This window comes from Panthera tigris, chromosome E1, assembly GCF_018350195.1.
Source record: "Panthera tigris isolate Pti1 chromosome E1, P.tigris_Pti1_mat1.1, whole genome shotgun sequence".
In the NCBI taxonomy this organism is placed as follows: domain Eukaryota; kingdom Metazoa; phylum Chordata; class Mammalia; order Carnivora; family Felidae; genus Panthera; species Panthera tigris.
In genome coordinates, this window is record NC_056673.1 from 35,555,609 (window position 1) to 35,568,101 (window position 12,493).

A 12,493-nucleotide genomic window follows, 5' to 3' on the forward strand; every position below is an offset into this window, starting at 1 on the left:
CCCCATCCCAAAGTTTGCATCAGTTAGCTCCTTGGACTGATGGTTCTTTCAGACTGTCTTCTGTGGATCGGATAGGTGGCTAGAGCATGTATGTGACCGGGGCCGGGAACCTGTAGGCGATCCGCATGTGGGCCTGTTGTTCCAACCCTCGGACCAATCCCCTCCGCCTCCAGCCGCTGCCCTTCCCAGAGATGCCTGATACTAGGCACCAAGAGCAAGACAGAATCTTCAGCGGGCAGCGTGGCTCTCACCTGCCACCAGGGCAAGTACGTCCTACGTGCTGTGCGCCAAGAGCACGGTGCTGGCCTATCTGTTCAGTCCCGTCTGTCCAGCTAGCCCCTCCCTACTGTGCCACCTACTGTGAACTTGCTGGGAGTTGGAAGCTGAGGAGGACCAGTACTTACCCTCTGGGGGGGTTCACAGCCTACTAGGGAGACAGGTAAACAAATCACTGCGTCTCAGACGCGCAGAGCTAACAACGAAGTGTCTGGGCAAGGTGAGGCTTGAGCCCGAGTGTGGGAAGATGAAAGGAGGGGGGAACGGAGCCAAGCGGGAACTGGGGTTTTAAAATCCCTGCCTCCCCCCCCCCCCCCCCCCCCCCCCGCCGCCCTGACCCCGCCATCCTCCTGCCTTCAGTCCAAGTGGGAGCAGTGACCGCGCTGACGCGTCGCTCGGCTCAAATGGGACAGAGGTGAAGGTGTGGCGTAAGTTGCCATTGTGTTTTGGACGGGGCATCCTTACCTACAGGATCGCGGGAGCCAAGCGCGCCAAGTTAGACCGAAGTCGGCAACATTCTGTTAGGGCTGAGACTGTGAAATACCAGACAAGTTCCGACAAAAGTAGTGTTGATCGCTAACCCTGGGCGGCCTGATGCCTCAGGTTGCTACATATCAAAGGGCTTTCATCTGCAGTTAATTCTCAGCTATGTGCAGAAGGGAGGGAGCCCGCACACACGTTTCCCTAAACACTGTGTTTTTCGTTTGGGGTATGCTGTACTTAGGCCTATTTTGGTCAAGCCATCAGGTCGACCTCCTCGGCTGTTTATGCTCAGGCTGGTGGCAAAAGCGGCTTGTCTCCTTCCTGGACGCCTCGTAGCCTAGTGCGAAGGGAGCGACCCACCCGTGCGACTGGGGGTAAAAACCTAGGGCAGGCTATTCCGGAAGTAAACATTAAGAGGAGGATTCTATGTTGTTTTGAAAGGGACAAGAACGGGCAATCTTTTCAGGCGAGGCACTGAGGAACGGATAGTGTGTTTTCCCACAGCCCCGCACACCCTTCCGAAGAGGACCGAGCAAGCACCTGTCCCTTACAGAGATGGAAAAGCAGATTAGGGAAGGCCGGATGACCCGTGGTAGGTCCTTGGGTATGTGCCTGAGAGAGAGAGAGAGAACTAGAACTCAAGTCCCCCAGGCCCTAGTCGCGTCTTAGACCTATGCCCTCAGATAGGGAGAAGCCAAGCCCCTCAGGAGGCCCGCTGCCTCTGCTGTCCGCTCCCGCCGGTCAGCGGGACAGTTTGCGCGTTTTATGAGTCGGTGGCGTGCTGGTTGCTTTCTCCAGATGCCGTGGCAGAGAAGTCATCGTGGGTCTCTCCACGATCATTCAACCCCTCCCGCTGGGAACACGCCAGCTGTCTTTAGGAGCCGCGATCTCATAGATTTATTGGACTCCTTTCCCCAAGCTCTGTAGTTCCTCAAAATTTGCCCTGACAACACTCCTGGGGAGAAGCTAGGGCAGGGCAAGTCTCCCCACATTTGGAATAGGGAGCCGGGAACCCACCCAGGCGCGTCAACCGGAAGACCCACGACCGCGGGAAGACGGGGCCCAGAAGCGAGCCTGTACTCCCCGCGGGTCGGGTCAGCAAGCGAAGCCAGTGGTTCCCGGCTGTTTGGATATCCTGGTCCAGCCGAACTGCAAATGATTTGGGGGGGGGGGGGGTTGCTGACAGAGGTGTTTCCATATTTTTTTTCAAGTGAGGACATTAAAAAAACAAAACGAGTATCAACCATTATGGCTGATCACAAGACGTTTTAACTCCCGAAATTTTTAGGAGGGGAGCAGGCTGTGGGGGTCAGGGAGCTTTCCGGGAAGGGCTGTAAGAGAGAGACTCGGCATCCTGCTCCAAGATCCACTCCCCAAATGTTCCGGCCATGGCTTTGACCAGAGCGCCCTGAGTTTTACTCTGGAAGGTTTTCACCTACGGATGAAGGCCAACTTCTGACAGGCATAGTCCTTACGCTGGGAACCGGTAGGCTATGCCTGCCGCGGCAAGAGGGTGGGAGGGGGAACAGAGAGGGTCTTGGAATAGGAAGTGATCTCATTCAGTGCCTTCCACTCGGCTGAGGCGCCAGTCCTCAAGGGCTGGTGGGTTCACTGTCCAAGTATGCCGGATTCCCTGTTCTTTCCGGGAGAGGTGGAGGAGGGAAGAGGTTCAAGGCCTGCGCGGAGGGGAGGGACGGAATGTTTCTTCCTGCCCACTTCTGTGTGTTGTCATGGTATGTGGGTGGCCAGAGCTAGCAAAAGCACTGCGTCTTAGTGAGGTTCGGGGTGGACACCGTTTCCTCCTACTCGGGATCTAGAACTACCACATTGAGAGACCACAGCTCTAGAAGGAAAGTGTCACCCATGCGAAAGTTTGGGACTTCCTGAAATTGTATATAAAAGTGTGTGTGTGTGTGTGTGTGTGTGTGTGTGTGTGCGCGCGCGCGCATGCGCATGCGGGCGCGCACGCATAATGACACCAGTGCTCACACACAAGTCAAGCCAGTGGGTTCACTTTTCTGTAACGAGCCCGCAGCTCTCTTCAGATTCTCAAAGGGGTTCGCACATAGGATCCACCGTAATCAGGGGGCTCGTTTCATGAAAAACGGTTTCCCAACAGACGGTTTTCCCAAAGAGAGCGGTGTAACTGGGCAGGCATCACCGCAAAACTCCAGCTCTTCTCGGAGGTGGAGTGGAGGTTGCAGAGATACGCCAGGAGAGTAACCCACCCAAGTTCATTTCCGATTTTCTCCTGGCCCCTCCCGCGCCCTTTATCTGGGACTGTCAGCTTCAGCAAATAAAATCACGGGATGGGGGCGCCTGGGTGGCTCAGTCAGTTAAGCGTCGACTTCAGCCTCAGGAGTTCCAGCCCCCATCAGACTTCGGCTCGGGTCATGATCTCACGGTTCATGAGTTCAAGCCCCGCCATTGGGCTCTGTACTGACAGCTCAGAGCCTGGAGCCTGCTTCGGATTCTGTGTCTCCCTCTCTCTCTCTGCCCTTGCCCCACTTGCGCTCTATCTCTCTCTCTCAAAAATGCATCAACATTTTAAAAAAATTTAAAAAAAAACCCACAGGGGGCGCCTGGGTGGCTCAGTTGGTTGAGTGTCCGACTTCAGCTCAGGTCACGATCTCACACTCCGTGAGTTCGAACCCCGCCTCGGGGGGCTGTCTGTGCTGACAGCTCGGAGCCCGGAGCCTGCTTCGGATTCTGTGTCTCCCTCTCTCTCTGCTCCTCCCCTGCTCATACTCTCTCTCTCTCTGTCTCAAAAATAAGTAAACATTAAAAAAAAAAAAAAAAAAAAAAACCCCACAGGATGCCCAGCTGAATTTGAATTGCAAATAAGCAACAGGTAATTTTTTTAGTTTAAGTAGGTCTCATCCATACTACTATTAAAAATTACTTGTGTGATATTTGAGGCACACTTCTATGTGTTTTTTATCTGAGATTCAAGTTAGCCAGTGTTGTGTATTTATCCGACAAGATTGTGGCATTAGTCCTGAGTACACATGTTCTCGTGGGCTCTTCTTCTCTTAGATACATCACCCCTTGCAATCCTGTGTACTTCCGTTCAGGAAGCCTAACATTTTATTTATTTTTAAATTTTCCTCTTAATTTTTAGAGGCAGAGAGAGAGCATGAGCAGGGGAAGGGCAGAGAGAGAGAGAGGGACACCGATTCCGAAGCAGGCTCCAGGTTCCGAGGCATCAGCACAGAGCCTGACGCGGGAATCGAACTCACGAACCGCAAGATCACGCCCCGGGCCGAAGCCGGCCGCTTAACCGACTGAGCCACCCAGGCGCCCCGAGGCCCAAACGTTTTGTAATTTCCCCTTTGGCCCAGAGGAGCTGCAAGCCTAGACTCAGTCGGCAGGGGGCACCATTTTCTCAAAATAGATCCCCCGGTGGCCTTGCAGGGGCCTCAGAATGAGGAAGTGGGGCATTGAATTGAGTTCTATTTGCTGTTCCTGTCTTCCCTCTGGAGCTCACTTCACATCTCGCGCCTTGCCAGACTTCTCTCCGAAACAAGAATTGTGATCCTTCAATCACTTCTCGGGGTCCGTGGTTACCGTCATGACGTGGCCTCATAAAAAGCGCTTCAGGTTCCCCCTGGAGTCTATTTTTCCCACCTCAGCTCCTGCCAGGTGCTCCCACCCCTACGTGATCCCACCCACCTCACACTTGAGCTTCCCTGTACACTATTTACTGCCGTGCCTTTGTGCCCACACCTCCCTCTGCTCGGAATTCCCTTTCCCACCGGGTGCTTCTAGAGTCTCCATTCATTCAACACATTTTGCAAGCGTGTCCTGAGCCGGCCCGGGTCCCAGGCACTCCGCTGTGCGCCGGGGGTCGTGGGGAGGAGGCGGCCCACCGCCGTCCTTCCCCCCTGCAGCTCGCGATGAGGGGGAGGGGAGAAACAATACACCGGGCATCGAATCAACCAACTCCTTAAAATCAGTTCCGGGGTTAACCCGTCTGACGTCTTCGAGCAGAAGTGACGGTTCCTCTGATGGCTTTTCATTTGAAGGGTCCCAGAGTCGAACACCTGCACCATTGTGGCAGGAAGGCACGAATGAATGAAGCCAGAGCCCGGTTGAAGTCAAGAGGGAAGGGGGTGGGGTGGAGAGGTCAAGAGGGAAGGGGGTGGGGTGGAGAGGTGGGGAGGCGAGCTGTGGCCTGCCACAGACCTAGAGGGTGTGTCCCATCCAGAGGGGACAGTGGCTTATCACCTCTTTCCGATTGTCGCCAAATCTGTCATTTCAAAAAGAAAGGCAGAAGTACTCATTTTTACGTGAACTCTCCCAGCCAAAAAAAAAAGTTTTTTTTAAATGTTTTTTTTTGAGAGAGAGAGACAGACAGAACGTGAGCAGGGGAGGGTAAGAGAGAGAGGGAGACACAGAATGTGAAGCAGGCTCCAGGCTCTGAGCTGTCAGCACAGAGCCCAACTGCGGGGCTCAAACCCATGAGCCGTGAGATGGTGACCTGACCCGAAGTCAGACGCTTAACCAGCTGAACCACTCAGGCGCCTGTCTCCCAATTTTTAAATTTTTTTTAACGTTTTTTTTACTTATTTTTTTGAGACAGGGAGAGACCGAGCATGAACAGGGGAGGGTCAGAGAGAGAGGGAGACACAGAATTGGGACCAGGTTCCGAGCGGTCAGCACAGAGCCCGACGCGGGGCTCGAACTCACGGACCGCGGGATCGTGACCTGAGCCGAAGTCGGCCGCTTAACCGACTGCGCCACCCAGGCGCCCCTCAATTTTTAAAATGTGTTGCTAAGCTTAACGAAACATGCCCACGGGGTAGATCTGGCCTGTGGCCACTAGTCTGCCGCGTACCATGTCGTACCATGTCGCAACACTGTGTCGCAGCCTCGCATCTGAGTAATATTTACGTACCTTTTCTCCCCCAAGACCGTGTCTTTGTGTCATCAGCCCCTGCCCACCGTGACGGGTAGGCGGTAGGTGTCAACCATCAATCAGTTCGGGGAAGGGCCGCAAGCAGGGAGGGAGGAGGGGCACCAACCGGGAACCACAGTTTGTTGATGGAAATTCTCGGTACCACTGCTTTAGGCGTGGGACAGATGGAACAAGGAAGCCTGAACCAATTTATTGCCGAGTGTGTGTGCGTGAGTGTGAGTTCCCATGTTGGCAGGTGTGACAGCTGGAAAATGTGCCTAAGGGCCATTAGCTCCTTTCTTGCTGGGCTCCCAAGCCCTCCCTCCCCATTCTTGGCGGAGGGGAGGGAGGGGAGGGAGGGTCGTCAAAATGACCCTTCACCCTGCACGGGGGGGGGGGGGGGGGGGGGGGCGGGGGGAGGGAGTCAAAACACGCAAGGCAGTGAGGAGGACAGGGGTGGCTTAGACTCCTCACGGCAGCCCCTCGGGGACAGAGCGGGAGCTTGGCCACCGGAGAGGTCTGCAGATTTCTGCTGATGGAATGCTGTCCTTTTTTTTTTTTTTTTTAAGCTTTATTTATTTTTGAGAGAGAGACAGAGTGTGAGCAGGGGAGGAGGGGGGGGGGGGAACACAGCATCGGAAGCAGGCTCCAGGCCCTGAGCTGTCGGCACAGAGCCCGACGCGGGGCCCGAACCCACGAACCGCGAGGTCATGACCTGAACCGAAGTCGGACGCTCAACCGACTGAGCCACCCAGGCGCCCCTGTCCTTTTTTTTTTTAATCAACAGCGGATATTGCCTTGGGACCCTGTGGTGCATCTCGTGTGCATTCTAACCAACCCGGACGAAAAAGGCCGTGTCTTTGGCAAATAGACACCCGGGGCTTAGAAAGTATATTTTGTGTGTATTTTCAGGAGAAGTTAACTAGATGGTGCAGGAATCAGAGCCTCCGTCTCGGCCCCAAAATCTCGCGTGAGGTCTGGAAAATGCGATTTTCTGAATCAGAGCGTGTGGAGAGTCCTGGGGACAGCCTGAAGAACGCTGGAGTCAGCCTTCAAGCAGGACTAAGGGAATTTCGGCCCCAAGATTCTCTCTGTGGTGAGACATATCTTGAACACCAAGGTCACCTGCCAGCCTCCGGGCATGGCGCCTCTTTCTCCCTACCAAGGGCTTGGCCAGGCAGGAGCTTCGAAGCAAGGCTTCCAGGAAGCAACGTCTCCCACGGGCGGTGCTGACTCAGCCCGGACTCCAAGCTTTCAGTCTGGTCCCTGTCCCAGCGTAACCAGCAAAGCAGGGGTGCCTAAGGGACTGTGGCCCTGGGCTGCACGGCAGCTGCTGGGAAGAGGGGAACGCGGGGCAGAGACAGTGGGGCACAGACTCTGAACGTTGTTCAGGCTTTTGCCAAGGGAAAGAGGGAGGGGACCCAACGGTGGCTTGAGTCCTCCGGGTTCCAGCACCCTTTGATGAGCTCTATCTTTTTTCCCTACATCCCTGGCGGCAGGGACGGTGGCTAATCCAGTAGTTTGCATGTGGGGACGAGAACGTTCCCTGGCCCTCGTTTCTAATATGATAGGGGCGGGGGTGAGGTGACTGGCCATCTCTCGGACTCTCCAACATCCTCCTTCCCCAGATGACCCCACTTGGATGAAAAGGAGATCCCTTCTCCTTGTCCCCTCCTGACCTTCCCCACGAACTACCCAATTCCTTCCACCTCTGCTTCCTGCTTCTCCCCTCCCTCCCCTCCCTTCCTTGGTCCTTTTGCTGTCATTTTCCTCTCTCCGTACTCCTAACTTCTCTCTCTCTCTCCCTTCCTCTTTCTTTCTCTCTCTCTCTCTGTCTCCGTCTCCATCTCTCTCCCGGTGGTTCTGACAGCAAATCCTTTCCCTGGCACAGGCCCTCAACTTGTTCGCCAGCCCTGCTGGGTTACGCTCCTCATTCTGTGGTTTCTATCCAATTATCCCTCTGGCCGGGCTCGTTGGGAGCCCTCTCCTCTGGCCGCCCTGCCTCCTGCCTTCCTGCCGCCGCCGCTGCTATCACCCATAATTCACTTCCACTTGGGGATGGGGGTGGAAGACCGTTCGCAACAAACTGGGAAATGTGTGGCGATCCCATCTGCCTTCTACTCCGAGGGCCCCAGAAGAGGTCAGGGAACCTTCGGGGAGAGGACATCATTTCACAGCACAGGAAGGGCTGCAGGATCTAGTCTTAACCAACGCGGGATCAAAAGGTTTTTTTTTTTTTTAGAGACAGACGGTCCTTCAAAACAAGGGCCCAGTGACAGGGTGGACCGGAGGCCTTTGCCACAGAAAACAAAGCTGTGACTCAAAGGCACCACGTAGACGCTTCCTTGCTCATCCACGTTCCTGAGTTGAATGTCTTTGGCTTGGGAATCAACTTGGAGGCTTTTCCAACATAGATAAAAATAGAGCTCATAAATGCCATCACAGGCACTTTCCGATAAGGTGGCCTTTTAAGGGAAGACTGAACTCCCAAGCGGAGGGTGTGAGTCAAAGAGCCTCTGAGTGGGTGCCCAGCGATGACCAGCCTGCTGACCGGCCCGTGGCCAAACAGTGGAGGAAGGAAGGAAAAGCTGCTGGAGGCGTGGGTGCCTGAAACCGTAGGAACCAAGGTCCTGAGACAGCTGTTTATCTCACCCATCCATCCCTTCATTCATCATACGAGCATTTATCTGAACACCTACTGTGGGCTAGAAAAGCCACTTGGCACTTGACACGATAGAGACAAAGAAAAAGGAAATCCCTTCCCCCATGGAGCTTACCACCCAGGGACACAGAGAGGGGCCGGGCGAGCACGATTCAGGGGTCGAGTGCAGTGGGAACGGGAGATCCAGCTCAGGGTTGGGGGGCACGCACAGCTTCCTGGAGGAACAGAGGGTAAACCAGAGCCTAGAGGATCAGTAGAGAATTGGCCAAGGGAAGGTGGGGGTGGCGGCAGGGAAAGGCGTGGGGAAGATTGTTCTGGTAGGGAGTAACGTAACGGCATGTGCCAAAGAGAGAACCTGGCTTCCTTGGGGGAATTGAAAGTAGTTCTTAGCGGTGCTGCTAAGTGGGGCAGGGAGGGCCAGACAGCCCCTGGAGACAAAGGCAAGGGTCCCTGGTAAAGACCCTCTCGCCCTATCAGGGAGTACGCGGCCTTGATCCTCCTGAGGGTGATGGAGAGCCGTGGAAAAGTGGCACGCAAAGAAGTGAGTCCATCGGATTGGCATGTTAGAAAGCTCACTCAGGCTGCAGAGCAGAGAATGATCAGGAAGGGGGAGACCAGAGGCTGGGAGGCCAGCGAGGAGACTGCCATGATCCAGGGAAGAATCGGGGCAGCGTCCGTGAAGATTGAAGTAGGCGGCGCCGGGCGCAACCGAGGTACAAAATTGCCAGAACGCGGTGTCGCATCGGGAACGTGTCAGGGGAATCGGGGACCGTTCCCAGTTCCCAGGCTTGAGCTGCGTGGTGAGACAGAGAACCCTGGAGGAGAAGCACGTTTTAGATCCACCATTAGGTGCCTAGGGGGCACCCACCCGAGGATGTCAGACGGCCGGTTGGGTGTGTGAGTTGCAAGCTCCAGAGAAACACCTGCCTCAAGACGGATTTGGAAGATTCTTTAGCAGACGGGTGGCGGGGGGGCAGAGAGAGTGAGGGAGCGAGCCAGGGGCAAGTGAAGACAGAGGCACTGAACAGAATCTAAGGAAAACGGATCTAAAAAGGATGGCCAAAGACAGAGGCCCCAAAGGAGACCCAGAAGGAACAGCCAAAGAGGATGGAAAATGGTCTTCTGCTGTGGGCCTCCTTCTGCTGCCAAGAGTGCCCGACCTGCCTTCAAGAATTCACCCCTCCCTGTTCTGGGCCCTGGGGGCCGGATCCTAGGGGAGCAATGCTGGCTGGCTCTGCCTGACCCTCCTGACCCACCTCCCACAGCCCGACCGCTTGCTTGCTGTTCCCAACCCACGCTCATTTCCCTTGAGTTTCACAAAGACTCCATGTTCCCTCTGGCCTGAGAACCTTCATGTCTCTGGGCTCTTTTCCTTCCTCATTCGCCTTCTCCACACCCCTCGCCTACTGATCTTCCATGTATGCCACCAACCTCTGCTCAAGCCTTCCCTGACACCCATTCATTCATTCATATTTGTTCAGTGTGTACTCAACACCTTCCACCCACGTGTCAGCACTGTGCCGAATGCTGGGACATTATGGAGAGCAGAACAGGCTGCTGTGGAGCTGACAGGTGATTAGGGGAGACCGATACTAAGCAAATCCTCGAAGAATTAAAAATTGTTGTTGGGGTTACGAAGGAAGTCAACCAAGCGCCATGACAGAGGGTAACGGACGGTCCGTATTTGGGATAGGGTGGGTGGTCAGAGGAGGCTGTCGGCGGATGTGAAATTAAACTGAGACCCGAAAGCAGCAGCCGTGCGAGAAGCGAGGGTGGAAGTGTTCCCCGCAGAGGGAACAGTAACCGAAAATGCCTGTGGAGGCGAAGAGCTTGATGGGCTTTACCAGTTCTAGGAACTGACGCATGGCCGGCACGGCGGAAGCAGAGACAGGGGGAAAAAGGGACACGAGACGTGGTTGAATAGACTATGGCAGGCGGTGGGACCAAGTCTGGATTTTATTCTTGGTACAACGAGAAACATTCAAAGGTTTCGAGCAAGGGGGGCAGCACAATCTGACTTACGTTTTAATTAGATTGCCCCCGTTGCTGAGTGAAAGAATGGATTGAGGGACGAGCCAAATGTTAGGAAGACTAATGAGGATCTCCTCGTTGCGGTTCAGGAAAAAGAGGGTGGTGGCCGGGTCTTGAGCGGGACTGGGAAGATGGAGAAAAGCGGGTAGATTCAAGGGATACTTTGCAACTAGAGCTCCCAGGAATTCCTGATGGATTCGATAAGAGGGACGAGGGGAAAAGAGGAATGATGCCCGGTTCCTGGCCTGAATGAGTGGAAAGGGAACCAGGCCGGCTTGGCTTGGCTGAAGCAAATCTTCCGAAGCCCAGGGCTTCAGAAGCAAGTACCAACTGAAAACCACTGGGTTGGAGAGGCTTCATGGTCCCTTCCGGTTTGGGAATTTTTTTAATTCTAAACTGAGAACTCTATGTGAATAGGGAAAATATCTCTGTTTCTTTTGACTTCTCCTGTAGTTAACACTGGTAGAGCTCTGTACCCAGGGAACATTCATTAAGTGCTAGTTGACTGTTCATTTTGGCAGAGACCTTCTATAATTTAATTTTAGATTAAATTCTCTTCTTTAAATTTTTTTTTTTAACGTTTATTTATTTTTGAGACAGAGAGAGACAGAGCATGAACGGGGGAGCGGCAGAGAGAGAGGGAGACACAGAATCGGAAGCAGGCTCCAGGCTCTGAGCCATCAGCCCAGAGCCCGACGCGGGGCTCGAACTCACGGACCGCGAGATCGTGACCTGAGTTGAAGTCGGACGCTTAACCGACTGAGCCACCCAGGCGCCCCTAAATTCTCTTCTTTAAAACTAGGACTCTAACCTAGAGTAAACTTTCAATTGAACCAACCCACCTTGATAAAGTAGAGCCATGGCAAGAATAAGCTAAAGTTGTAAAATCCAGACTAATTTCTACTTGAGTTGAGGCAGAGGGGAAAAAAATGTGTTGTTGCTAAACTAATTACCTACATTTGGGTATACGTTATTTTAGGGCAAATGCCAACAGGCAGTCCAATCCCGTTCACCATAGGACCAAAAAAAAAAAAAAAATCACTGAAGATAAATCATAACAGTGAATGATCTGTCTTTGCTAACATGCTCTTTGTTGAAAACAGATATTAACCTTCTAACACTTCTTTCGAAGCAACGACTTCAGGGTATTTTCAGACCAAGTTAAAGGTGCACGAGGTGGCCGTGTTGCCAGCCCGAGGCCACATTCAAAGAAAAGCTAGGGCTCAAACTTGCCACTTCCTCTCTTCTCTTCCCCGCGGCTGCGTCTTTGCCTGGCACTCGGCTCCTCCGGAAGCAGGTTTCCCAGCCGTGTTTCCAGGTTAAAACCTCAGAACTTCAATTCATCCGTGAGCATATGGATCACATCCTCGGATAACTACACCACGATAAGCCTTTCATTTTATTAAAGAGGGACATAAAGTAACATAAGGCCTTTTACATGCCAAGCACTTTCGAACAAATATCATGTCGTCTGATGCCACTTATTACCCGTGATGAATGTCCCGCTTCACCGGTGAGACGGGAGAAGGGGCCGTCCGGCCTCTGACCAGCTTCCTGTTTGAGATGAGCCTTCTGCTGTGGATAACGTCGGTGAGAAGGAGTGCTAGCCACAACACCATGGATGCCACGACAGCAAGGCCTTTCTTCACGGCTCCCCATGGTGATCAGGGCCCAGGACGTTGACCAGGATCGGCCAACAAGGTGGCTACCTCCTGGGTTTTGGGTTTGCAGCAGGAGGCACGAAGACGAAAGAAGTTTAAGCAGCAGCAGAAGCCATAAGCCTGGCGGTGGCACTTTGTGGCCGTGCCCAGCCGTGGGACCTCTGGCCGCAGTGTCCTGCTGAGGAAAGTTGTTCTTCTTCCACAAGCCTTTGGTTTTCAGCCGGGTTTCCAAATCTGATTCTTCAGCTCCTGTCAGTTCTGGAGGCCAGAGGTATTTCTCCAGTAACTTCCAGTTTGGGTGGACACAGCCAGAGCTGGTACAGTTCCGGCAACCAGAGACCCTGACCCGTCTGTGAGGAAACAGATTCGAAGGCCAAAGAGCTTGTGCAGGGACCCCAGCTAACAAGTAGCAATGTTCTGGCTGAGAAATCGGTGCTGTTTACTTGATTCCGTGCTTTCCCAAAGAATTGGAAAGAGTTGGAG